This window comes from Protopterus annectens, chromosome 1.part0, assembly GCF_019279795.1.
Source record: "Protopterus annectens isolate FY-2018-M chromosome 1.part0, PAN1.0, whole genome shotgun sequence".
Lineage (NCBI taxonomy): Eukaryota > Metazoa > Chordata > Ceratodontiformes > Protopteridae > Protopterus > Protopterus annectens.
Genome location: NC_056725.1, coordinates 1,055,129,618 through 1,055,153,175, shown reverse-complemented (window position 1 = coordinate 1,055,153,175; position 23,558 = coordinate 1,055,129,618). Strand labels below are relative to the sequence as shown.

The window sequence follows — 23,558 nt, the reverse complement described above, 5'->3', positions numbered from 1 at the left end:
AACTATAAAAGATCAGCCTGCCAGTGTGTGCATGTAACAAGTTGGAAATACACATTTAGAAAAAAAAAAACTTGTGTATAAAAGGTGGAGTAGCTTTCTACCATAATGGCTGTGCTATTTAGTGTCTTGGAATATAAAATGGCCTCACATGTATAGACAATTAAAAAAATGCAGAGTAGGAGACATTTGGAAAGAAATGAGCATGCAAATTTGATGAAGTATCAGGACGGACATTCAGCAGAATATCAGGGACAAAGGAAGGGGGGAGTTTAATTGCTAAAGGGGATCCAATAATGATAGATAATGGTAGATTTGTAGTAGTAAGGGGCTATTGGCAGATTTGTAGTAGTAATGGGCTACTGGTAAGTCAGGATTATAATGGCATGCATTTATATTCCACCAAAAATTATGGAGCTTAAAAAAATTGAAAAATAACCAGCTTTCAGCAGAGAATATTCTGTATAGGCAAGGACTGAAACAATTTGCAATAGTGAGGGTGTTTCAGGTAAAACTAGAAAGGAAAATTTAAGAGGGCAGATTTGTGAAGAAATATATGAAAATATTTGGTATGGAATGTGAATTGGGTGGTACGAATACTGACAGTTTACATATTTCTCAAGGTACAATAACTGGACTAGACTACACAAATTTCAGAGAAATAACTGAAAACCATGACATACAATAGTTTTTTCAGATCATGCACCAATAATAAATAAAAATGCAGGCTACACAAAAATGCCACCAGCACTTTCTTACCTACCTGTTAAGATAGTAAGATACAAGCAGTGAAAATGCTTTTAGTCCCTTTGGGTTTAGACATTTATCAACCAGAGAATTTGTGAAGAGTTTATGGAATTTGGGAGGGAAGAGGTAAAGTATTAAGTGGGATAAGTTGATCCTTCTGGACAGAACAAGGTGCGTCAACATTACCTTATTTGAAGGGATATTTTAGAGCCACACAAGGCTCATTTTATATGAATCACAAGCAGAAAGTGAATTCAAAAGGGATGAAGAAGCACGGAGAGCTCAAATAGGGAGTGGGATTCTGGATGCAGAACCTTAAGGAGAGTAAAAGTCATGCAGGTTATATAGTCAGTAAAAGAAAATCTATGAACCAAGCAATCACCAAGAATGGAGAAAGGAGATTTTGCCTATAAATCTGACTGCAAAAGGGGGGTACAGAATTTACTGGAGAAAACTGGCAAAGGAACCAAGGTACTGGGAGCAAATACCTCAAGGAGAAAAATTATGAGATGAAATCAAGACCACCTTTGGACTACAGGCTAGAAACTGCCTTTCCTACCAGGGATAGCTAGCTATAATACAGGCAGAGAGAAAGGGATAGGGAAATGCTAAGTGAAAGACCTGCTCTGGTAGTTTTTAGTGGAATCAAACAGAAGCTGCCAACAAAAAAAAATGGATAATGAGTAGGGCATGTAACCATTGCATGGTAACCAAGAACCCAAGGAAGTTAGAAAAGATTAGGAAGAGAAGTTACAATGGGAGGGCATATGTACAGCTCCCAAGTATGCAAAGTCCAGGTGGTTTAGGATCTTTCCTTGCATTTGCAGAGGCATTGTTACAACCCAAGCAGAGTTTTTTTTTCCTCTGGTAGATAGCAAATGGAGGTATGATGCAGAAGAGGCAACTGGGAAGATGCGTTTTGGGAGTGTAATGAGTTGGCAGATTTTAATCTGCTGCAACATACTGTTAGAAATATTAGGTGAACAAAAAGGTGCAACTAAGGAAAGGATGGTTTTGAGTAGTGACAAGATCTGAATTGTCTAGACATACCAAGACGTTAAGATTAATTCTGTTGGCTGACAAAAGCAACTACTTGAAAATGTAAATTAAAGTCTAAACTGTATTTGAAGTATTTGTCTGTGTCTTCAAGTGGTAATTTAATGTTTAAAAAAAAAAAAATTGGGAGTCTACCCCCAGCTACATAAACCCTTGGAGACGCTATGGAAAGATCATGCAGAGAATGGTTGAACCAACAGGGGCTCAATCTGGACAATCAGGTTTGAGATCAGCACAAATACCAGACGACACTGAAGAAAACCACAGATGCAGCAACCAGTCTAGTAGACCATGCTGTTTGGAAAGCAAAAACTGTCCTCCAGACTTAGACATCCAGAAAGCCACCTGGATTAACCCTACAAATCACAGAACCCAAACTGCTTAGAGAAGACAGGCTGGGTAGATCTTTTATACGGTTCAAGTAAAAAGTATGACAGAACATCCAGAGAAAGCAACTACTATTCCCCTTAGTTAGAAAAACTGGAAAATGTGATATAACTACAGTTTGGTTCAAGGCAGACACTGAAGCCCCTTTGGTAGAAATTTTAGATTAGTCTAATACAAACCCTATCGCTATGAAGACTATAGAGGCTTGCATGACCACGTCTGCAATTCAGAAATCCTCCAAGCAGATACAACTTCTAAGAAATGCCTTTTCCAAGACAGGTCAGAACTTGCAGAACCAAAAGAAAACCACTGAGGTCCTGAAGTGTGTGTGTGTGTGGGGGGGGTTCTGTCCCAGGGAGGTGTCAAATCTGAGGCTGCAACAAAAGTACCCTTTCAAGAAGTCCTTTGACAATTTAAGGGAAACAATAGGGTGTGGTTTCTCTATATGGCAATTATAAATAGCAGCCAACTGGCTCCTAAAGACTATTCCAAAACAGAAGCAGAGCAGAGAAGATGTAGTCCCTTGAAGCCCAGAGAATTTCTTTTGTAAACTCTTCTGGATGGCTTTTAACACAAGATAATCATGTGGACAGAAGAGAGTCTGGAACTTCATCAGTGGGACAGGAGAAACCAAACAGACAGAATGGCCAAATGAGGCCAGCTGGATGGGGTGAGATCTGGACTTGATCCAGGACCTGGGAATAGTGAACTAGGCAAAGCCAAAGAAAGGGGAACCAAGCCTGACTGGGGCAAGGAGGGAGTAGTGATAGCACTTATATTGCACCAGGCCACTTTATACAAACATTTAAATGCAAGAGTCAGGGCCAAGTGTAATGGAGCTCTGGGACTAAATATGGACCACAGGATCCCTCTGGAATCAGGATGAAAAACCTTCCGCACTTTGCATTTGACAGGACTGCAAATGGATCAGCAGGGCTGGCCCCAGCTGCTGGAAAGATGCCACTGACAGCTTAAGGGCACTTAGAATGGATCTGCTCAATCCACAGGATTCCCTTGGAATATACATTTAAAGTAGAAGGTGCTGGGAAGTTGATGCCCAGTGCCAAAACCTTGTAACCTTCCAGTACAGGGGATAGGAATGTGTTTCCTCTATGTGATGCACGAGACAGGCATCTCTGGGGTGGAGATCCTGAAAGGCCTGCAATTTTATTATTGCCCACATCTCACGCACACTGATATGAAGTTTGACCCCACTCTGGGTCCAGGTACCCTGGACTGTTCTCCATTCACAAGGTCCCCCTACCCCAGAATGGAAGGATCCATAGTGACAATGGTGGGGTAAAACAAAAAGAATGGCCTAAAGGGACCAGAAGGTATGTCTTCCACCATTTAACATTGTCTGCAGATCAGGGAGAGTAATCCATTGGATGAACAAATGAACCACTGAGTAGTGTCTTCACTGAAGGACCCTCATAATACCTCACAAGGCACGAGGATGATGGACACTGCCATGGATCCCAACAGATGGAGAACCAGGTGAACTAGGGGGCATTAGAGCAGCAATAAGAAACTTGCAGTTGTAATGTGGCTGCCAGAAGCTTTGCATTCTAAATACTAGTGTCCAGATGACACCCAACAAATCCCAATACCTGAACAGGTTCCACAGTGAATTTATTCCAACTGACCGGGATTCCCACATACAAGTGCAAGTAAGGAGTTTCTGGATAAAATGAGGAAGTCCCCAGTGGTGTCAGTTGAGTCTTCTAGATAAGGGGAACATTCTTAATCCCTGTAGGCCAAGTTGTACACCAACCACAGCCCAAACACTTGGGACACCCAGTGGGTGGGGGGGCAGGGGGAGCAGTAGGACAGACCAAACAGCAGTACCCTGGATTGAAAAAGGCAGGCTCTCAGCAGGAAGCTTAGGTGTTTTCCTTTTTTTTTTTTTAATGTCCCAAGTCTTTTGGGTTTCTAATACCATGATGGGAGTGGACCCCATTCCAAAGTATGATTAAAGTTAATCTTTGTCTGACAAAAGTGCTCTTTGCAGCATCTGCAATGTGCCCAGTAATGTCTCCTGCAATTCAGTTACATGTATTGGTAACATATCTAAATGCAATTGTATTTTGTAAGACCCATTGCTCCTACTATTGGAGCTGCCTGGGTATCTTCCACATTGCTCATTTCTGCCTGCAAATCCTGATATTTATGGCTTCTATGTACACAAGACACTGTAGTCATTGGGAGTAGTGATTTCGATGATCAATGCTGCTACTTTTTTCATTTACCACTCTCTCTCGTTTTCTTGCCTCTATCTTTTGGAATGTTGGTAGTGGGTGATTCAATGTGATGTAGACTTAATTTTCTATGTTGCTTTGTGGCTCATATTTCCAGTGTTTTTCAGCCACTTCAATACCATGTTTGCACAATCCCCAGTGCAACAGTCTTGCCACATTATGCCTTCCTGTATACAGTCCTGCCAAATGTCACAACCAGCAACAGGGTGTGCGACTATTTCCAATTCCGTTTTACAAAACCTACATTTCCATTTTGCCCACATGTTCAATGGACTTTAAGTAAACACGTACGTAACCCACTATCCTGGGCCACCAATATTTTTTTTTACCTCTCCTTAATCATTCCTGCATTCGATCCTGAACATTATGTTCTTCCAGGAGTGTTCTATACTTGCAACTATACTTATGCATTTTCCACATTTTTTGCCTTCTCACCTAATCTTTCACCTTATTTGTTTTTTTGGCTCATTCATTTGCTGATTTTTATCTACTACTGATTTGATTTCCATGCTCGCTTGACACAGACGGACTTCTGCTAAACTAAGCAGGAAAGTCATCTTAGATTTATTCTCACTTTTCAAAAGTTTCACTACATTTAGGTCTCAAGATCAGCAGTTGTGTGCAGTCCCACAATTGCATCTATATAATGTAATCAATTTCAAGGAGGCCCATACCTCCTTTGGAACGAGGAATATATAATCTTGTACCAAGAAGCATCATTTTCCTATCTAATCTAGCAAACACCTTTTCTGGCCAGTCACTCCCAGTCACCACAATGACAACTACAGAGAATGGGGCTTACTCCAGTGTGCCATGTCCCTGGGAGAAAAAATTATCTGGTTTATGGGAAATGGAAGGAGTTGGATGTGGTGGAACCCAAACCCACTGAGAAGATCAACCAACTTATTTGCAGAAGGAATCACCAAGTATGAACACTGCCAAGACCCAAAAGCTTCAAGGAACACGCCTCCTGAGAAGGGTGGACAAGCCTCCCTTTTGTCTCAATAATTTAAGGTAGTTTTTAAAGGAGACTTAGGGAGATTGTGGGGATCCTTCCCCTCATTAAGGTCAGTCTTCAATAAGGGACTCCTGAGGGGAGTCCAAATGCTTCCTTTTGCACCATTTCCAGTGTTCCTCCATGACAGGAGCATCGGGGGAAGAACCAGAAGTATCAGGGAGTCCAAAATTTGGGCTTGCCAGAGACCAGCTTAGTCTGGCTGCCCCAAGACTAGAGCCCAAGTTGGACCCCTGATACTTGTGCTTTTCCAATGGAAGGGTTGGAGAACAGACATGAGGGAAAGTCTCCTGGAAGAAAGTAGACCGGGACTGGATCCTAGCCTGACCAGAGCCTGAGTTGAAGCCACAGCAGACAGAGGACTGCAAAATCTTGGGAGCCAGACCAGAAACTAACGCAGAGTCCAGGAGTCATGCAGGATTTCTTGGCAGTCCCTTTGCTTGCTCTTTCTCTTGTGCTTCTCAAGGTTTCTTTTCTTAAGCCAAGGGGAGCCAGATAAAGTAGTGGTTCTCATTTCTTCCAAGGTAGCAGGGATAAGACTCAAGTTTGGGTCACTGGTCCCTGTGGACCAGAGGCCAAAACACATGCACACAAGTCTCTTTCACTGCGAGTAGTCACCAAGAGGTAAATACTTGACATGTGATTCTTGAAATACTTAAATTCAGAAGCCTTGTCATACACCGTCAGAGAACAAACCAACTCCACTAAAAGATGACACTAAGCACACCACCATAAGTAACTCGCACAAGCACATCAACACACACAGAACAAGGCAACATACAAGAAAATCCAAAGTGTATAAAAAGCAAAGAAAAAGACTTAAGAGATGGGAAAGGGACAAAAATGGTGGGAACCACCAGCATGAAGATCTAGAAGCAACTAAGAAAGAAAGCAGAAAGTGTACACAAATGTGAGGAACAAGAACTCAAAATGAGGAAACCCTAACACTATCAGAAAAAAAGGAGAAATTTGGCAAAGCAGGAATGTAGAATAGATCAGCAAGAAGTTAAACTAAAGTTATGGAATGCCTGGAAAGTGAATGATTTAGTATAGAAAGCTAACACAGGGTATGTCACAGCATGGTGGAACAAGTCCCTAAATTAAGAAGAGCAGGAGACATCTGAAGAAAACATGTGAAAAATGTTTCATATGGTGCAGTATTTAGTTTTGCTTTCTCTTCTGCATAATCAATACAGAAAACAGCACCAAAGACATTTGAATTGCAGGCAAAAGCACCCAGATACGCAAGGTTTCACAATACAAAAAAGAAAATAAAGGGGGGAGGAAGAGACTAATAATGAAGTTAAAGTAACTGAAGTTATGGATTACCTGCAAAGTGAAGCATTTAGTGTAGGAAATGCAACTCTGGCAATGTTACAGTATGAAACAGTAGCCCCCCCAAGGGGAAACAGGCATAACGGGACACATCTGCTCACATGTCACATGATGATGCTCTGGAGCCTCCAGGGGGAGGCCAGTATAAAAGTTCAGTTGGAGCTACACAACAAGGGAAGGAGCAGAAAACCATGGCAATTGATGCAGGGCAGGCAATGTTCTGGAGTGATGGGTAATGATTACCCAATATGAAGGAGCAATAAATAGGATGCAACTGAAGAGCTGTCAAGATTACTTCTGGAACTTTCTGTAGAATGCCTGTAGGAAAGACAGCAGGAAAGAGCAAATGTGCCCCGTTTAGAAGAAAATCTAAAGGGAGGAGTTGCTTGGATTTAATAGAGATGGTTAAACAGATTAAGCTCAATGAAGGAAACAGATTGCAGAAAGAAAATGTTAGAAGTCTGAAACAATCAAGACTTGAGAAATTCATGAGGTACAACAGAATTAAACACGATATTACTGTGCAGCTTAAACAGTCTTGCCACAAAAATACTGAGCAATAAGGGAAAAAAATTATGGAAGAATCAAATTACTAAAGCAATTAAGTGTTACTGTTAGAATAGCATCTGGACAGACCAGGATCATACACCATTACAGATAAACTAAAGAACAGCACAGGCAGAAAATACTTGTATATAAGCAAAGTATGCAAATACATTAACCCCAAAATGTTATATGGAAAACTGGGCAAAAGGAACAGACCAAAAGACATTGAGGAATATTTAAAATGACCCTGTGGAACATAAGATGCTGAATGGATAGAAAATAAAAAGTTCAAATATACAGGATATGAAATGGGATGAAGTAATGACCAGAGAAATTAAAAAGTTAAAATCTAAATGAAACCCCCCAGGCCCAGATGCAAAGCAGGAAGATATGATTCCAAGTGGAAAGGGATGATAAAGAGAGGGTAATTACAGAAATAAGGAAAGAATGGGACATTGTATGCAGATCCTTACGTCACAGATAATGTACTTGTACTTTATGAAAATAAAGAACCAAATCAACACTGGAATGAAAAGGACATTCTGCTGATAGGGATGACCACAATTAGGGTCCCAGAAAATATAAGAGGGCTGGAATTTACTGCAGGAAACTGGCAAAGGAACAAAGGTAGTGGGAACTAGAACAAGGAAAGGTAATAGAATGGTAAGAGGTCAAGAAGACATTTGGATTGCAGGCTTGATTGCCCTCCCTAGCAGGGACTGATAGAGTATAGATGAAGCAAGGGATAGGGGAAACCTACCTGTGCTGGTTAAGTTTTTAATTGAATCTGGAGCAGAAGATGCTCTTAAAGGGATAATTAGTAGGGTATATAAAAGGAATAAAGATCAGAAAGATTAGATATGCATTTAAAAACAATGGGGGGACATACATATGCCTCTCAAATATACAAAGTCTAGAAGATTTAGGATTTTCTTTTTGCCTAAAATGTTTGCATGGATACTTTTATACCCCAAGCAGACTGCAAATCATTTTTCCTCAGGCAGATGGCAAATGCTTGGGGTATGATGGGGAAAAAGAGAACTAGAAAATGTTTTGAGTATGAGTGGCCAGACTAAAAATTCCCTAGAGAGTAATTTGTTGGGAATACTGAGTGATTAAATGAGCAACTGAGCTGGTATTCAGGATATGTATGGCCCATAGGAAGGTCTTAAGTTTAATTCTAGTGGCAGCCAAAAAAATTAACTACAAAAATGGAAGTCAAAATCTGAACTATATTAGCAGCAAATATTGTAACAGAAAAAATGGAAATTGAGGTAATACATAAAGGAAAATGTTTTGAAGGAATTGAATATAATGTTGCCTAGACTATAACAAATTGTGTACAGTATTTGCAAATGTGAACTTAATAGGATTAATTTTTTTTATATAAAACGTTTGCCTATGTCACAAGTTACAGTGGATATAAAAAGTGTGCACAACCCTGTTAAAAATGCTAGGTTTGTGATATAAAAAAATGACACCACAATAAATAATTTCAAAACTCTTCCCACCTTTAATGTGACCTATAACTTGTACAATTCAACTGAAAAAATGTATCCGTTAGGGGAAAGAAATAAACATACAATAAGCTGGTTGCACAAGTGTGCACACCCTTAAACTAAACTTTGAAGCACCTTTTGATTTAATTACAGCATTCAGTCTTTTTGGGTGCACACCAACTGCATACTGACCAGCGTTGCTTTACTTGATCAACCTTAGCCGACTAAGTATAGGTCCCCTCAGCTTCAGCACAACCAGCAGTCCTGTCAAATTAACCCATTCACTTCCCTAATAAAACATACAGTAAGGGCCTGCTATCATGGGCGGGCAGTTTCATCATTTCTCTGACCAGCCTGATAAATTACCTCAAGATGTCGAATGTCTAACAATTGTCTCATGTATACCGACAACCACTTGGTCCTGAAAAATGATTTATGAGAGAGATGTAGGCACACTTCCCACACCATGGACATGACAAACCCATATATATGGATATGCTCATTAGTAACATCAAAAGATCAGAGGCCTCCCAAACAAATCACTTAAAACACAATGCAAACTGTCTCAACAAATAAACCCACAAGGAGTGACAAAACCTAATGTACTTGTCATAGGCAACTCCACTGACACAATGATGCACCCCTCACCAGGCAACTCCACTGACACAATGATGCACCCCTCACCAGGCTGGATAAAGTGCAGGTTACTTTTAGCTGCTTGTCAGGATCAGTCAAGTCACAACCACAAGTACCGGTACAATCATAGTCCATGTGGGGTGAATGACTTTACATACCTCACTAGACTTCAGAGGACATGACTGAGCTCCTTGTAACATGCAGGTGTAAGCTTAGCCTTGAGGTTCATTCTACCTTCTCCAAGGATGCCGCCACAATACAAAAAATGATTAAGTCAATTGTTAGCCAGCTACTGGGGATCTAACATCGGTTAGCCTGGGAAGATCTGCATGACAGGCCACACTGCTTTGCCAGAGACTGTCTGCACCTGTCTCCTCCAAGCTTTTGGATACTGGCAAAGGCATTGGCTACCCCTATTGTGACTTTAGGCAGTGTCAAAATAACAGACCTCCCAACATAAGATCCTCTCCAGATAAACTCAAGGTACTGCTGCTGCTTAATACTAATGTAAAAAGAAACTGCACTCCCTGGAAATAGTCATCACTTTGGAAGATGCTGATGTCTGTGCAGTCAGACATGGTTCAAAGGTACAGAAAGCTCCCTAGCTGTGCAGATACAGATGGGTTTAGACCACAAACTGAACGTGAAAGAACCAAAGGAGGTGGTGTATCCATCTTCAAGTACACGGACTGGTCAAACAGTACAACGCTGGAGATAATCTGTGTCCAACTTATAGGCAAAGCCCCTTACCACAACATAGCTGGCTATAGGTCCCCACCATGAAAACAGGAAAAGCATACTTGGACTTATGGTGTCACTTGCTATACAGCCCAACACCTTACTCATTGGGGATTTTAAATTCCTATAAACAGGGAAATGTACACAACCCCAAACATGCTGGCATGTAGGTTCTTGGACTGTCAGTGCAAATGCTATGGACCAGCTATTCAGCACACAACAAGAGGCTCAAATGTCCTGAACACAGTACTCACATGGGACAGCACTGCACCCTCCCATATGTAGTCCTCCCTGGTGAGCTCGGACCAAAATCAGTCTCAATGTAATGAGACCAGATACCCTATCAAGCTCAGTTAATTTTTTTAAAAAATTACCTAAGTGATGGTATAAGTAGCTTCAAAGCCCTGCTCAAATGCAGATATGAACTTCTATGCAGTGTACACCAATGCCCTGTATAAGCAGTTGAATAGAATCAGCTGTACCGGACTGAATTAAAACCAGGTCTTGGAAAAAACTCAAAGCAAGCCACTCTGGTAGACCCCCAATATAAATGGGCTATACAAGAGAAGAAAAAATTCCAAGAACAGGAGGGAACTGGGTCAGTAAAGGAAGAAATCCCTCTAGTTTAAAATTAGAGATCTTGTCAAGTCCTCCAAAAGCTAATTATGAAGCAAAAATAGTCTCCTTAGCCAAGGATAACTACAAGGCATTATTTTACATCCAAAAACTAAAAAGGAATACCTAGCTATGCATTGAACTGATTGTGGATGGCACCACCCATACTCATCTGGAGGTATTAGCCAACCCGTTAGCTGACAGATTGAGAAAACTTCACCCCCTGCCCCTCTAAGCATCCCCCAAAGTACACCTGCCACCATTCCTCAGCCTATCAAGACAGCATGTCATCTCAGCACCCAAAGGCCAAAAGCACAGCATCAATGGGACCAAACATCCCAGGTTGCCTTTTAAACTTAAAATATGACCTAGCAGGCCCACTTGGATCCCTGTTTAACCGCAGCCTGAGAACTAGCCATGTAATCCCTCTGCACAAAGGGGGACCAGTCAACCAACCCTGGGAATTGAAGGCCCATAACCTTGACTATTTCTCATCTACAAGGCTATGGAAAGAGTTAAAGGACATGGGTCAATGGGTCAATCTCAACTCAGGACACAACCTACTTCAGAGAGTTAGATCATGCCCGTTAAATATGGTTCACTTCAAAAAAGTCACCAAGGCCCTGGAAGAGGGAAAGTGTGCATACCACCCATCTTGACCTAACCAAGACATTTGACAATCCCCCATTCAGGTAGAAAGAAACTCTCCCAATTGGGAATTAACCCCTACATTACCAAATGGGTAGCTAACTGGCTCACCAACACATCAAAGTGGGTGACAGTCTAGCACAAGACCAGTCAATAGTGGCAAAGGATTTTGTGCTAGGCCTCACTGTTCAGAATTTCTCAGAAGTCCAGGCAAACCTGGATGGCCTGTTTGCTGACCAAGGTCTCTGAATGCAAATTAGGAGCAGTAGAGTCTCCCAATGATTATACTGGGGACAGGGTTAACAGACAAATGATTGATGCCAAAGCCATGGATTAAAGCTAAAAGCAAACAAATGCATTATTCCCCTTGGGAAAGCAAACATCCCTGCTAATTACACTATAGACAGCAGCCTCCACCATGTGTAGACCAATGGTACATGACCTGGATAATCAGGTTGACAGCAATTTGAACTTTGTTCAGCATGTATCCATAGTAAGGAAATTCTATGTGGTACATCTTATAAGTAAAGGCATCGCATCTAGAGCCAAGGATGTTGTACTTCTATTACACACTGCCTTCAGACCAGTAAGAGTACAATGCTCCCTTCTGTATGTACCACACCAGACACCTGCAACAAATCGGGGAATAGACCACAGGTTTCTCACCAAGAAATTACAGGTTACACAAAACAAGTCTTGCATGGAAAGACTGAAAGCCCCATCACTGTTCAATCTCCTACAGGTTGCTAAGGGGTGACCTGTGCCTGACTTGCAGGGCAGTCTGACAGTCTTGATGGAAACGCTGCACATACAAACTGCAGGACATTCACTCACTCCAGAGATCTTAACCTAGCCTCTGAAATTAACAGGTCATGCTGGAGAGAGAGAGCGAGAGAGAGAGAGACGCATCTCCCAGGGAATACTTCTTTACAAGCTTCCAATTCACATGAGACCCTTCCCTGCCCCTAAAACACAACCTAGATAAATGGAGGGGTGGCCTCAAATTCACTGCTGGGGTGGTTGCTCATGTTCTATGACAGGAATTCTGTCAACTACCACAGACCCTTACCTCTGCAAACACTCACCTAACCAATACAAATGTGGCAGCTCTGGATATATATGACTGATTTTAAGGGCTCAAGGGTTGTTAGCCTAGTAACCTCCTGTGAACCTTTTTGCTGCTAAATAAAGCCATACCGGAAAATTGTAAAGGGGAAGAATTTAAGAATGGCATGGATAGATTACAGAAACATTTAACAGCATTCAATATTCATAAAGGAGGGCTTACTGATAAGATACATCCTACATTTAAATCAATTACATTTTAGTAACCACAAAAAAGTGGCAAGCCACTCTGCAATTAAGCTATGACAGACTGCAAATTATCCCAGGGATAAAAATTCAAAGGGGATATTTCCAGGGTGATGCCGTTTACTCAAGATTAATTATTGGTTACAATTTAGTCCCTAGAAAGCCAACTTGATTTCTCATCTTTGTGGATGCCTTAAAACTGTATAGTTCAAAAACTGATATAACATTTGGTCTTAAATGAGCAAAAGCAATGTTTAAAGCAGGAATGTTGCAGTACAAGAATGTATCAGACAGGAATAGGACAAAGGAATTTGAGCAGGAAGGTGTATAAATATTTGGGAATTACAGATCTGCAATAAATCATGAACAAAATGCAAATAACTCACCAAAGAATACTTCAGAAGACTAGAACCAATACTGAAAACAGCCTTGACATCCAAGAAAAGGTAAAGCTATAAACCAATTTGCTCTTCCTGATTTAATTTAAGGTTTGGTGTGACTGAGTGGCCTCAAAATGCATCAGTTGAAAAAAATGCTTGTGTATAAATCAGTATTCTATGCTCTGGAGGTATGAGCCTCCTCAAAATGGATTACATGTATAGATCTGCAATCATGGGACTACATACATACCAGTCGACCTCAAAGCCAAACAGTTCTATTAGTAGGAGCAACAGATCTATTAAAAATCTAGTCATTTATATACGTTACCTATACGTGCAATTCCACATGAATAGTAGCAGTCAATTCTGGGCACATTGCAGGTGCTGTAAAAAGCACAAACTCCAAATAGAAAAGTCACCACAATGCAGACATCCATGGAAGTACACCAAGTAGGAGAAAGCAGAGAGTCTTGTTTTTACATTTAGGCAGAGTCACATTTCCATTAGTTCCCTTGTATAGCATTGTTTAATTGAATGACAGTTAAACACGTCAAATCCCTTTCTTAAAGGGATTAAGGTTGATGAAAATTTGATATACTACATAGGTGATGTATTTTAAGTTTTACTGGTCTTACATTTAAGCATTTTTAACCATATTTAATATATGCAGCCTGTTGCTATACCTTTAAGAAGAGGATTGGCACTTGTTTAACTATCATTCAATTAAACAATGCTATACAAGGTAACTAATGGAAATATGAATTCGACTCCAATGCCTACATGCAAGTAGGTGAAAGCGCCAAGTTTTTTTTTTATTTAATAAAGTGTACTTCCATATATGTCTGGGCATTGCAGTGACTTCTGTTTGGAACTTGTGTTTTACTAAATCACCTAGCGTGATTTTTGTTGGTTATAGGTTGCTGTGAAGAGCACTTTTGACAGTGAAACAATACTAATTTCATGAGCTTTAATTATACTGACTTAGGAATTGGGTCCACTCTAGTCATACTTAGAAACCCAAAAGATTTGGAGAAATTAAAGCAATGAGTAACAAATCAAAATAAAGAAACCCCACTACCATAAGATAGAGAAATTTAAAACTTCTGAATTAGAGATGCCGCAAAGAGCAGAGCTTGGAGATATCTTGCTTATAAAGTAGCAAATAAGATCTGTACAGTTGGTAGGGTTGCAGTGCATTATGGGAAGGGGAGGAGCATGAAACAACTTTCAACTCTGAGGTAAAGTGCCAAAACTTGCTTCAATCCATTCCAGTCCAATATATCCATTTCAGGCAAATGGAAGAGATCAGATGTAAAGTGCAATACTGAATGCGACCCGAAAGAACCTTGGAAATTTCCTGAAGCTTGTGGCTATGAAAATGTACTATGCACCTTTTCAAATCTAACGTTACCAAGTAAACTCATAGGAGGAATGAGGGCCAATAGGTTCTGCAAGGTCAATATTGCGAATTCTGGTACACACATAGATTTAGAAGTGAAAGATCCAGTGCTTTTCTCCAAGAGGCCTCTTTCTTGGGTACCAGAAAGATAGTGGAATAGAAGCCCTATCCCTCTGACTTGTGAGCACTGGTTCCAAGACTCCTTTGGTATGTAAAAACTGAAATAAAATGTTTGGTCTAGAGGGTGGGGAGCAATTTGCCCTGAAAGGAGTTTTTATATCTGCCATTTGTAACCCTCCTGCACCAATTTCGAGACCCAAGATTCAGAAAATCTTTTCAGAAAGGTGATCAGTTTGAGGGACACATTTGCAGGGATATTCGCCAAAGAATGCTGGCATAGTCACTCTGCAGTTGGCTTGTCCCTTTTTCTGAAAGGACCACCTTTTCTTGTTTCACTCCAACAATCTTTTTAGCACCTTGTTTGCCAGAGAGACTGGTTTTGCTTATGTGGCTTCTGTTACAAGCCTACCTGATTGGTATTGGTATTTATGAAAGATCTTAGAAACTCCCTGAATCAATTCCTCCCTTTCATATTGCTTGAGAACCTGGGTAGCAGACAAACTACACAATACTTCCATAACCAAAACAGAATTTAAAACTTCTGCCTTTACCCTCAGTCAACATTTGGTTACACAGTATTGGGATATGCTTGGGTATCAGTGGCCCTAGACGGTACCTGCACAAATCACACTCAGAATATACAGATACCTGGGAGAGGGTAGAAACAGTTTGGTTCAATTTAGCATTCAGAATTCTGATGTGAAAACACTTTTCTATATAGGTTCATAGGCAAGTACTAGGCTATCTGCCCAAGGGCATTTATAAGCCTAGTCAGAATGTGTTGGCTTTTGCCACCCCCTTAGATTAGCTCCCTGCCCCACTGTCCAGCAGAGCCATTAGTTCCCTGCACCTCTGTCCAGGAGAGCCAGTGCAGTGATTCCCCGGGGTAAATTTTCCGTTTCCCATCCAACCGTCAAGGTTTCTCTTGGGAGTGTTAGTGAGGGGCTCTGCCTGATGTATAGTGGAATCCTGCTCCAAAGTATGGGGAGTCTCTGGGCTAGGAATTTATGCCTCCAGCATGTCCTATTTATTGTTGTGGTGAGGTTTATATATCTCTAGAGCGTGTGGCTCTCCGGGATTTGTTTTTTTTAGGTGGAGCATGTCCATCAATTCTGGGTTGGACATGGCCTTGTACGTCAGGCAGAGATCGCCTCTGAGTAAGCAGTATGCAACAGAGTACAGCTGGAGATTGAGCCCAGTAATCCTCTTGGTGAGGTACTTGTGTGGCCTTTCCAGCTGTTGCAGGTGTCTTGTAAGGTACATCCCAAACGGGGAATTGTATTCTGAGTGATGAGTAGAGGCACACAATAACCTCTTTTGTTCTAGATGCGAACCCTTTTGCGATTAGGTGGGCCACAAAGGATTTTCTAACCACCTTGGCAATGATTAAAGGAGAAATTACTATCTACTTGGGTCCACAGATCCCTTATTACATTTTCTATATTTAGGGGACTACCACCTATGTGGTAGTTCGTGGGTACTTTGTTTTTTTCCCAAAGGGGATGACTATGCACTTTTTGGCATTTAGCTTGAGGCCATGATTTTGACAACAGGTATCCGTCTCACAGAGACCCATCTGGAGGGTGTCTCAGCCGGAGAATGAATTATGGCCCCTAGTTTGCAGTAGTCTGCGAACTTGGTCAGCCATAGTGGTCCTATGCTTGCCTGTACCTCTGAGAAGTATATACTTAACAGGAGGGGTCCTAGGACTGAGCCTTGGGGGACGCCACTTGTAACCAGTTTAGAGTCAGATGTAGAGCCTGCAACTCTCACCATGTGGATTCTATCCATGAGCCAGTTGGCAACCCATCTCATGATGTAGGGGTTTATGTTAAAGCTGGTCTACAATACTAGAATGGGGAATGGTGTCTAAAGCCTTTGAGGTCTAGGTAGGCTGTGTGGACCTCCTTTTCCTCATCTAATGCCTTGGTAACAGTCCAAAAGAAGTCCACCAGGTTTAAGCGGCATGATCTGCCCTTAAAGCAGAATTGGGTAGGGTCCAAGGTTTGGAGGCTCCCAAGGACTCTATTGAGTTCCATAATGATGCGTTCCATAGCCTTGCTGACCAGGCTAGTCAGGCTTATAGGGTGGTAGTTCCCAAGGTCCACTGTGGCTCCACCTTCGTGGAGCGGGATAACTGTTGCTGTGCGTCACTCTGTGGGTGCATAGTCTGTAGAGAGGCTGAGTTTGAACAGTGTGTTTAGGTGAGGGATTAGTTCATTTTGGAGCTCTTGTAAGACACAGCCTGGGACCCCATCCGGTCCCACTGAAGCTGTTTTTGGCTTTGGATAGGGCTGTTTAACCTGTGTCAGTGATCGACAGGGCCCTACATTCTTCTGGTATGGTTATGGGCCCTTTAGGGGCTGAGAGGGGGGGTGAAGTTTGCACTAAACCTGTCTGCCAGAATGTTTGCAATATCAGTCAGTTCAGTGTATTTTGTGCCATTCTGTACTAATTCAGAGCAGATCTGAGTTTCAGTTCTGAGTTAGTGCAGAATGGCACAAAATACACTGAGCAGATCCGAGTTTCCACTTGGGTTCTTGACATAGCTAAAAAACGCTTTGTGGTTATCTTTGGTGTCACTGGCAATTTCTTTCGAAACTAGCCTTGGATGATTTAATGAGGGATCGTAGTTTCTTGCGGATACTGATCAGGGATGTCTCATTCTTGGGATTGTGCTCTTCTGTACTAATTTCCTCCTCCTGTTGTATAGCTTGTTTATGGTCCAACATCTTGCCTTCCGTCACCAGGGGAAGGATTAATGTTAACAACCTATTGCCAGCATGAGACAGTCTAGTACCAGCCTATGAACCAGTTTCTACTATCAGCCTTGGGGCCTATACAAGCCTAGCCATAATAATTCCCTAGCTAATTCTTCCCACACTATTTACTTCCCTGGACCCCTGTCTAGCAGGGCAACTGACGTGATCCCCAGGGTGAATTTCCTCTCTCCCATCCAATCAAGGTTCCTTTTGAAGAGGGCCAAAGAGGCACTCTGACATGTACGGGCAATCTATTCCAGAGTCTGGGGAGTCTCTGGGTCAGAAACCTATCCCTCCAGCATGTTTTGTTTATTGTGATAAGGTTTAGGAGCATGTGGCTGAGGGATTGGGATTTCTTAAAGTGTAGCATGTCCAACAGCTCTGGATTTGACATGGCCTTGTATGTTAAGCAGAGATTGCCTCTGAGTAGAAGATATGAGACAAGAGTATAGCTGGAGTTTAAGGCAGTCAGCATAGGGCATCTGCTTTAGGTCTGTGATTCTTTAAATGAGGTATTTCTGCAGCCTTTCCAGTTTCTGCAAACGTCTCGAGAGGTACACACCAAACTGGGCGTTGAATTCTATAATGGGTCTTAATGAGGGATGAGTAGTGGGTCAATGACCTCCTGTTTTCTGGATGAAAAGCCCTTAGTGATGGTGTGCCACATAGGATTTCCTGACTCTTGTGGCGATGTGGTTATCAAAGGCGAGACCACTGTCCACCTGTGTCCCCAAGTCTCTTATTACACTGTGTTTAGTGTACTGCCACCTATATGGTAATTCACAGGTACGGGTTTTCCCCAAAGGGGATAACAATACATTTCCTGGCATTGAGCTTGAGCCCATGGCTCTGGCACCAAGCATCTGTTTCTGTAAGGCCCTTTTGTAGAGTATCCACATCATTTGGGGATTCAATAATGGCTCCCAGTTTGCAGTCATCTGCAAACTTTGTTAGCCAGAGTCCCTTAGTGTTGGCATGTACTTCAGAGAAGTAGATGCCAAACAAGAGTGGTCCCAAGACTGAACCCTGAGGTACTCTACTTGTCTGGAGCTGGATTTGGAGTCCGCTACTTTTACAGTGTGGGTTCTATCAGTAAGCCAGTTAGCAACCCCTTGGGTGACGGGGATTAATGCCCAGCTTAGTAAGTTTATCCATGATTCAAGAGTGGGGGATGGTGTCAAAGGCCTTGGCAAGGTCTAGATAGGCTGTGGGCCACCTTACCCTTGTCCATACCTCTGAACACGGATTCAAAGTTAATCAGGCTCAGGAGACAAGATCGGCCCTTCACCAACCCAAACTGGGTGGGGTCCAGTGTTTGAAGGTGGCAATGTCTTTGTTTACAAGTTCCATGATAACACACTCCATGGCCTTGCAGATAAGGCTCGTCAGACTGATGGGATGGTAGTTTCTGGGATCCAAGGTGGATCCCCTCTTGTGGAGTGGGATAACTGTAGCTCTGCGCCACTCAGTGGGCACAACCTGAGGTGAGGCTATGATTAAACATGACACTTGGGTAAGATGCCAGTTCATATTGTAGTTCATGTAGTACACAGCCCGGGATGTCATCTGGTTCAGTGGATGCTGTATTCTTAGCTTTGGAGAGTGCATTTACCTGTATGGCCATTACTGGAATTTTGCAATCTTCCGGTATTGAGATGGGCCATTTAGGTGGTGAAGTTGGCACTGAATCGATCTGCTGGGATATTGGCAATATCCTTGGGATCAGTATATTTAATGCCATTCTGTTTTAGCTCAGAGCAGATCTGAGCATTGCCATTTAGATTCTTGACAGTTATAGAATGCCTTGTGGTTGTCTTTGGAATCTTTGGCAATTTTATTTTCGTAACTAGCTTTGGAGGATTTTATGAGGGATCTCAAGTTTGCCACTGGATCTGATCTAAGGTGAGCAAAATTTAACTATTTTCAGCTCTTTTAGGATATAGTGCTGGGTACCAGGGTTACAAGCAGCATTCAACAAATCTTCCAGGGCTGGAAGTATAGGAGTGATGGTAAAGGAATGAGGTATATCTATTTGTAAACACATGGAATCTCAGTTTAGAGGGGACATCATCTTGTTCCCATAAATATACTTCCATCCTGGCTATGGTCTGATTAAACCAAATCCCACAGGAAAGAAACATTTTCCTCAGAGATGGGGTTTGTAATCTGTAGAAGCCTTCTCTCAAAATCCAAATCTGACCAAAATTTCCTCAGGAACTAGTTTACAGGGGATGCCCAACCAATTCATTTTGTACGTACCAGGATTCATTGCCTGCAATACCTACCCTGCCAATGTGTCTGCTTCCCTGGTTAGTCTCCCAGACTCAGATGGCTCTAACCATGCTCATATCAGACCATGTAAGATGACAAGGAGGATTCCTTTTGCAGTGGCTAAAAGGACAGAGGAAGCTGGAGAGGTGAACAGTGGTCTAAAATGCAACAGCTTCACCCATTATAGGCAAAGGCATACACAAGTCTACAAGGACTTCTTGGCAAGTGATTTTTCTACTTCCACAGGAGAAGATCTAGCAGGACCAAAGCAAGTATATATGCTGTAGCAGAAGAGGAACCAAAAGGGGGAAAAGCATTGTTGGAGCAGGCCAGTGTGAAGGGAATTTGTCGGTGCTTCAAACTCGCATTGCCCTGTCCCTTCAAGGAAAGGGCAAGCAAAACAAATTCCCAGTCGGTAGTCTTTTAAAACAGAGAATATGGCAACTAGGCCATCAAAGTGACCATAAGCATTACACTGACGTACATTCCTGCCCAACTCCACATTTAAACTTTTTGGCTTTCATGATGACTGCACACTGAACAGCTTAACGTCAAATTGTCCCAATGTGGATAAACACGAGATGAGGCCTAGTAATTGACAAGTGTAGTAAAATTCATTTACTGGATATTAAGTACACTACCTGGATACCAGCAAAGAAAATTAGAGCCTGAAAGCAAATTTACTATAAAAAGTAGATTAACACTGACTGGGAAAAATTCTACAGCTGCTCAGCAAAAAGCAATTCAAGCTTCAGCTTTGGTACAAGAAATGGTCTTCAGTATTTTAGAAGAAAAAATAAAACATGCTCAACCAATTTTAGGATAAATGAAACCTTGGAGCACAAACTCATAAGGCTGGGAAATGTAAGCTTTAAACACATTTAGATTAACTGAAAACTGCAAAAATCAGATTGCCAGCCTTTTCATTTCAGAGTATGAAACTCTGCAAGAACAGCCATTTCAAAAATGGTAGATATTGGGACAGAGCAGATGGGGAAAATTTTCTGCTGTACCAGAGACTGAAAGGAATAGAATTTTATGAAAGCACAAATATAACTGGACCGGTATTCCACAACAGGTTAAGTGAAAGGGCCATTATGTGTATGCTCCAAAGACCTGTATTACTAAAGATACAAGTGTAACAGAAGAAAGGCTCAATCCTGAAAAAGCTGCGACAAAGGCAAAGTATTACAAATTGGTGAGAATGTGTTTCTGGAAAATTCACTGTGCACTAGGAACAGAAGCACATGTATCCCAGCAATCAGGAATGTCTGTCAGATGCGAGACAAGCTGCTGTATCCAACTGTCAAAATACTACCTGGAGTAGTAAACTAATTTTATGCAGAACAGGGTAAGGAGGAAATACAAAAGCTTGTCCAAAAAAGTAAGCCACCAAGCAAAGGGGACTCTGCTCATTCTTCTGATAAAGCATATACACTTTCCCAGTGAAACATTTTCCAAAGCTCCAAAGGAAAATGCTTCAGAGACAGAAAAAGGCACAAGAATTGACTACAAAAAATGGGAGTACCTTGGACTTGAACCAGAGTCTGGGGCTGGGAGATTAAGATAAACAGGAAGACAACTAGCAACAATGAAATGAATTAATAGATGCCACATTATAAAGCATCACTTTTGTGAAGCATGGTTTTACAAGAAGACTGGACTTTTGTTGACTTTGTTAAACTTGTAAGGGGATTGAAAGACATACCCCACCTTACATCATTAACATTTAGAAAGATAGAAAAAAGAAAAAATTAATTTGTATAAAACAAATCAATATGTTATACAGTAAAGCATTCAGTGATTGTTCCATGTGATAAAGAAAAAAGTTCTTTAGTTTTAAGAAATAGGACAGTACAATGTAAATGGCCAGACAAAGCAGCTTTAAGTTAATATGCTATAATCTTGTACAGCTAGATGTAAAAGTGCACCGATTATCTAGTTCAGATGTTCCTACTGTTGCACTGGTGAATGTCTGGATTAACTCCCTTTGCTCACTTTTTTTGTGCATGAGCATGTACTGTAAAAATATTGAATGCAATTAAGCTTCTTTTGCAAATGAATGTTGAGTGAGTTGTAAAGTCTTAGTCTTCAGCTGAGGCCAGCTGTACATTTTACTGCCTGAACCTGATGTCAGCTGATCGCCAGCTGTACATTTTAACTGCCTGCACCTGAAGTCAGCTGATCGCCATGGAACAGAGTTCTGGGCATGGTTTGCTGAGGGAATCAAATTTTAAAAGGTACAAGAGCAAGCAACTTTTTAAAAAGTTTGAAATTAAATCGGAAGTGAAGATAGCAGCTTTCTTGGTATCTAATCAAGAATGCATTCTATTTAAAGAGAGCTAGTTAAGGTCTTCTGAAAGCATACAAGCAGACAATAGGCAGCAATTACTGTAATTAGGAGCAGAGGTTGTTTATTTATTTTATTTATTTATTTTACATTTGTTAACCGGGCTAGTCTGGCTGGATACATTTCCATTTTCAGCAGAGGCCCTATTAGACTAAGACAATACATGAGGAATACTTTACTAAATAGATCAATCTTTTTAACAAAAGAACAAAACAAAACAAAACAAAATGTACAAGGACAAAATACAGTTTGTCTTGACTAACTTAACTAGGTTACAGTAAGATTATAATCAAAGTTCACATCATGTGGCTGAGGAGATAAGCTCAGGCACCAAAATATACAGTTGAGTTAAGGATATCTGAAGTGTAGGTACATAAAATTAATCATTGGTCAGAAGGTAGAGGACAGAATTGGTAATTAACAGAGTGAAAGAAAGCTAGTAGTTAGAAGTGTTAAAAAAGCAAGTTAGAAGGTAAGGAGGTATATTGGTAGTAAAGTTAAAAAAGGGATAGGAGGAAAAGAAAAGTGTGGGTAGAGTATGTTTAGATAGGGTAATGGTATTTTATCAAGTTAAATGTTAAGAAAGTAAAGTTAAAAAGGAGAGTGAGGTTTATAGGCAATGAGATAAGGGAAAAGGGTGAAGGACCAGAGAAGAAAATGTTAGTCTAGGTAAGAATGGGAGAGTAAAGAATGAAAGTAGCAGACTGTTCAGAGTAATGACCAGTAGTATGCTCAGTCAGGATTAGAGCAGGGGCAAAGCCAGTGGATTAGTAGGTGGTTTTTTATCTGTTTTTTGAAAAGGTGACATGTTAGGGAGGTCAGTTCAGTGGGAAGTTTATTCCAGTATGAACCGATAGTGTTTGCAAATAGGGAATCACCTGATTTATTATGAGATTTCAAGGTAGTAACTAATAGCTTGTTGGCTGATCTGAGTATCTTGAGATTCTTATAAGGTGTGATGACATTATTTAGTATTGGAATGTTGGAAGGGTAATGAAGAATTTTGAAGGTGATGATTAGTTGTTGTAGGAGTATAAGGTTTGGGAGTTCAAGCCAGTTGAGTTTCTTTAAGTTAAGACAGTGGTGAGTTTGGAAAGGTGAGCCAGTGGCAAATCTATACTGTGGTAGGCAGTATTCAGTTTCTGAAGATTACCCTTAGATAAGTTGACAGGTTAGTGTAGAGATAAGGTGAGTTTGGGCTAGGGCTACTCGGGAAGAAGCAGTGAGATAGGGCTTTAGTCTGTATAGGGCACCAATCTTTTTATTAACAGTTTTGATAGTTAAATCAATATGACAGTCGAAGTTAAGCTGGTTATCTATGGTGAGGAGTTTAGTGCAGTTGTCAGGTTTGATGATAGTGCCATTACAGGATGTTATAGAGAAAGAGATAGGGGTGGATTTAGAGGTAGGGGTAAATAGTAATAGTTTGGTTTTTTTGGGATTCAGGAGGAGACAGATATGTTGATAGGTTGTGATATGCACCTTAGC

At 41.2% G+C, this 23,558-nt stretch overlaps 2 protein-coding genes across 2 annotated transcripts in view; both read right to left on the bottom strand.

Annotated features, from left to right (window-relative positions):
- LOC122799591 (sialomucin core protein 24-like) overlaps positions 1-23,558 on the bottom strand; it is a 1,278,225-nt gene that overhangs the window by 299,507 nt on the left and 955,160 nt on the right. The window lies entirely within an intron of this gene.
- LOC122796430 overlaps positions 1-23,558 on the bottom strand; it is a 228,204-nt gene that overhangs the window by 140,002 nt on the left and 64,644 nt on the right. The window lies entirely within an intron of this gene.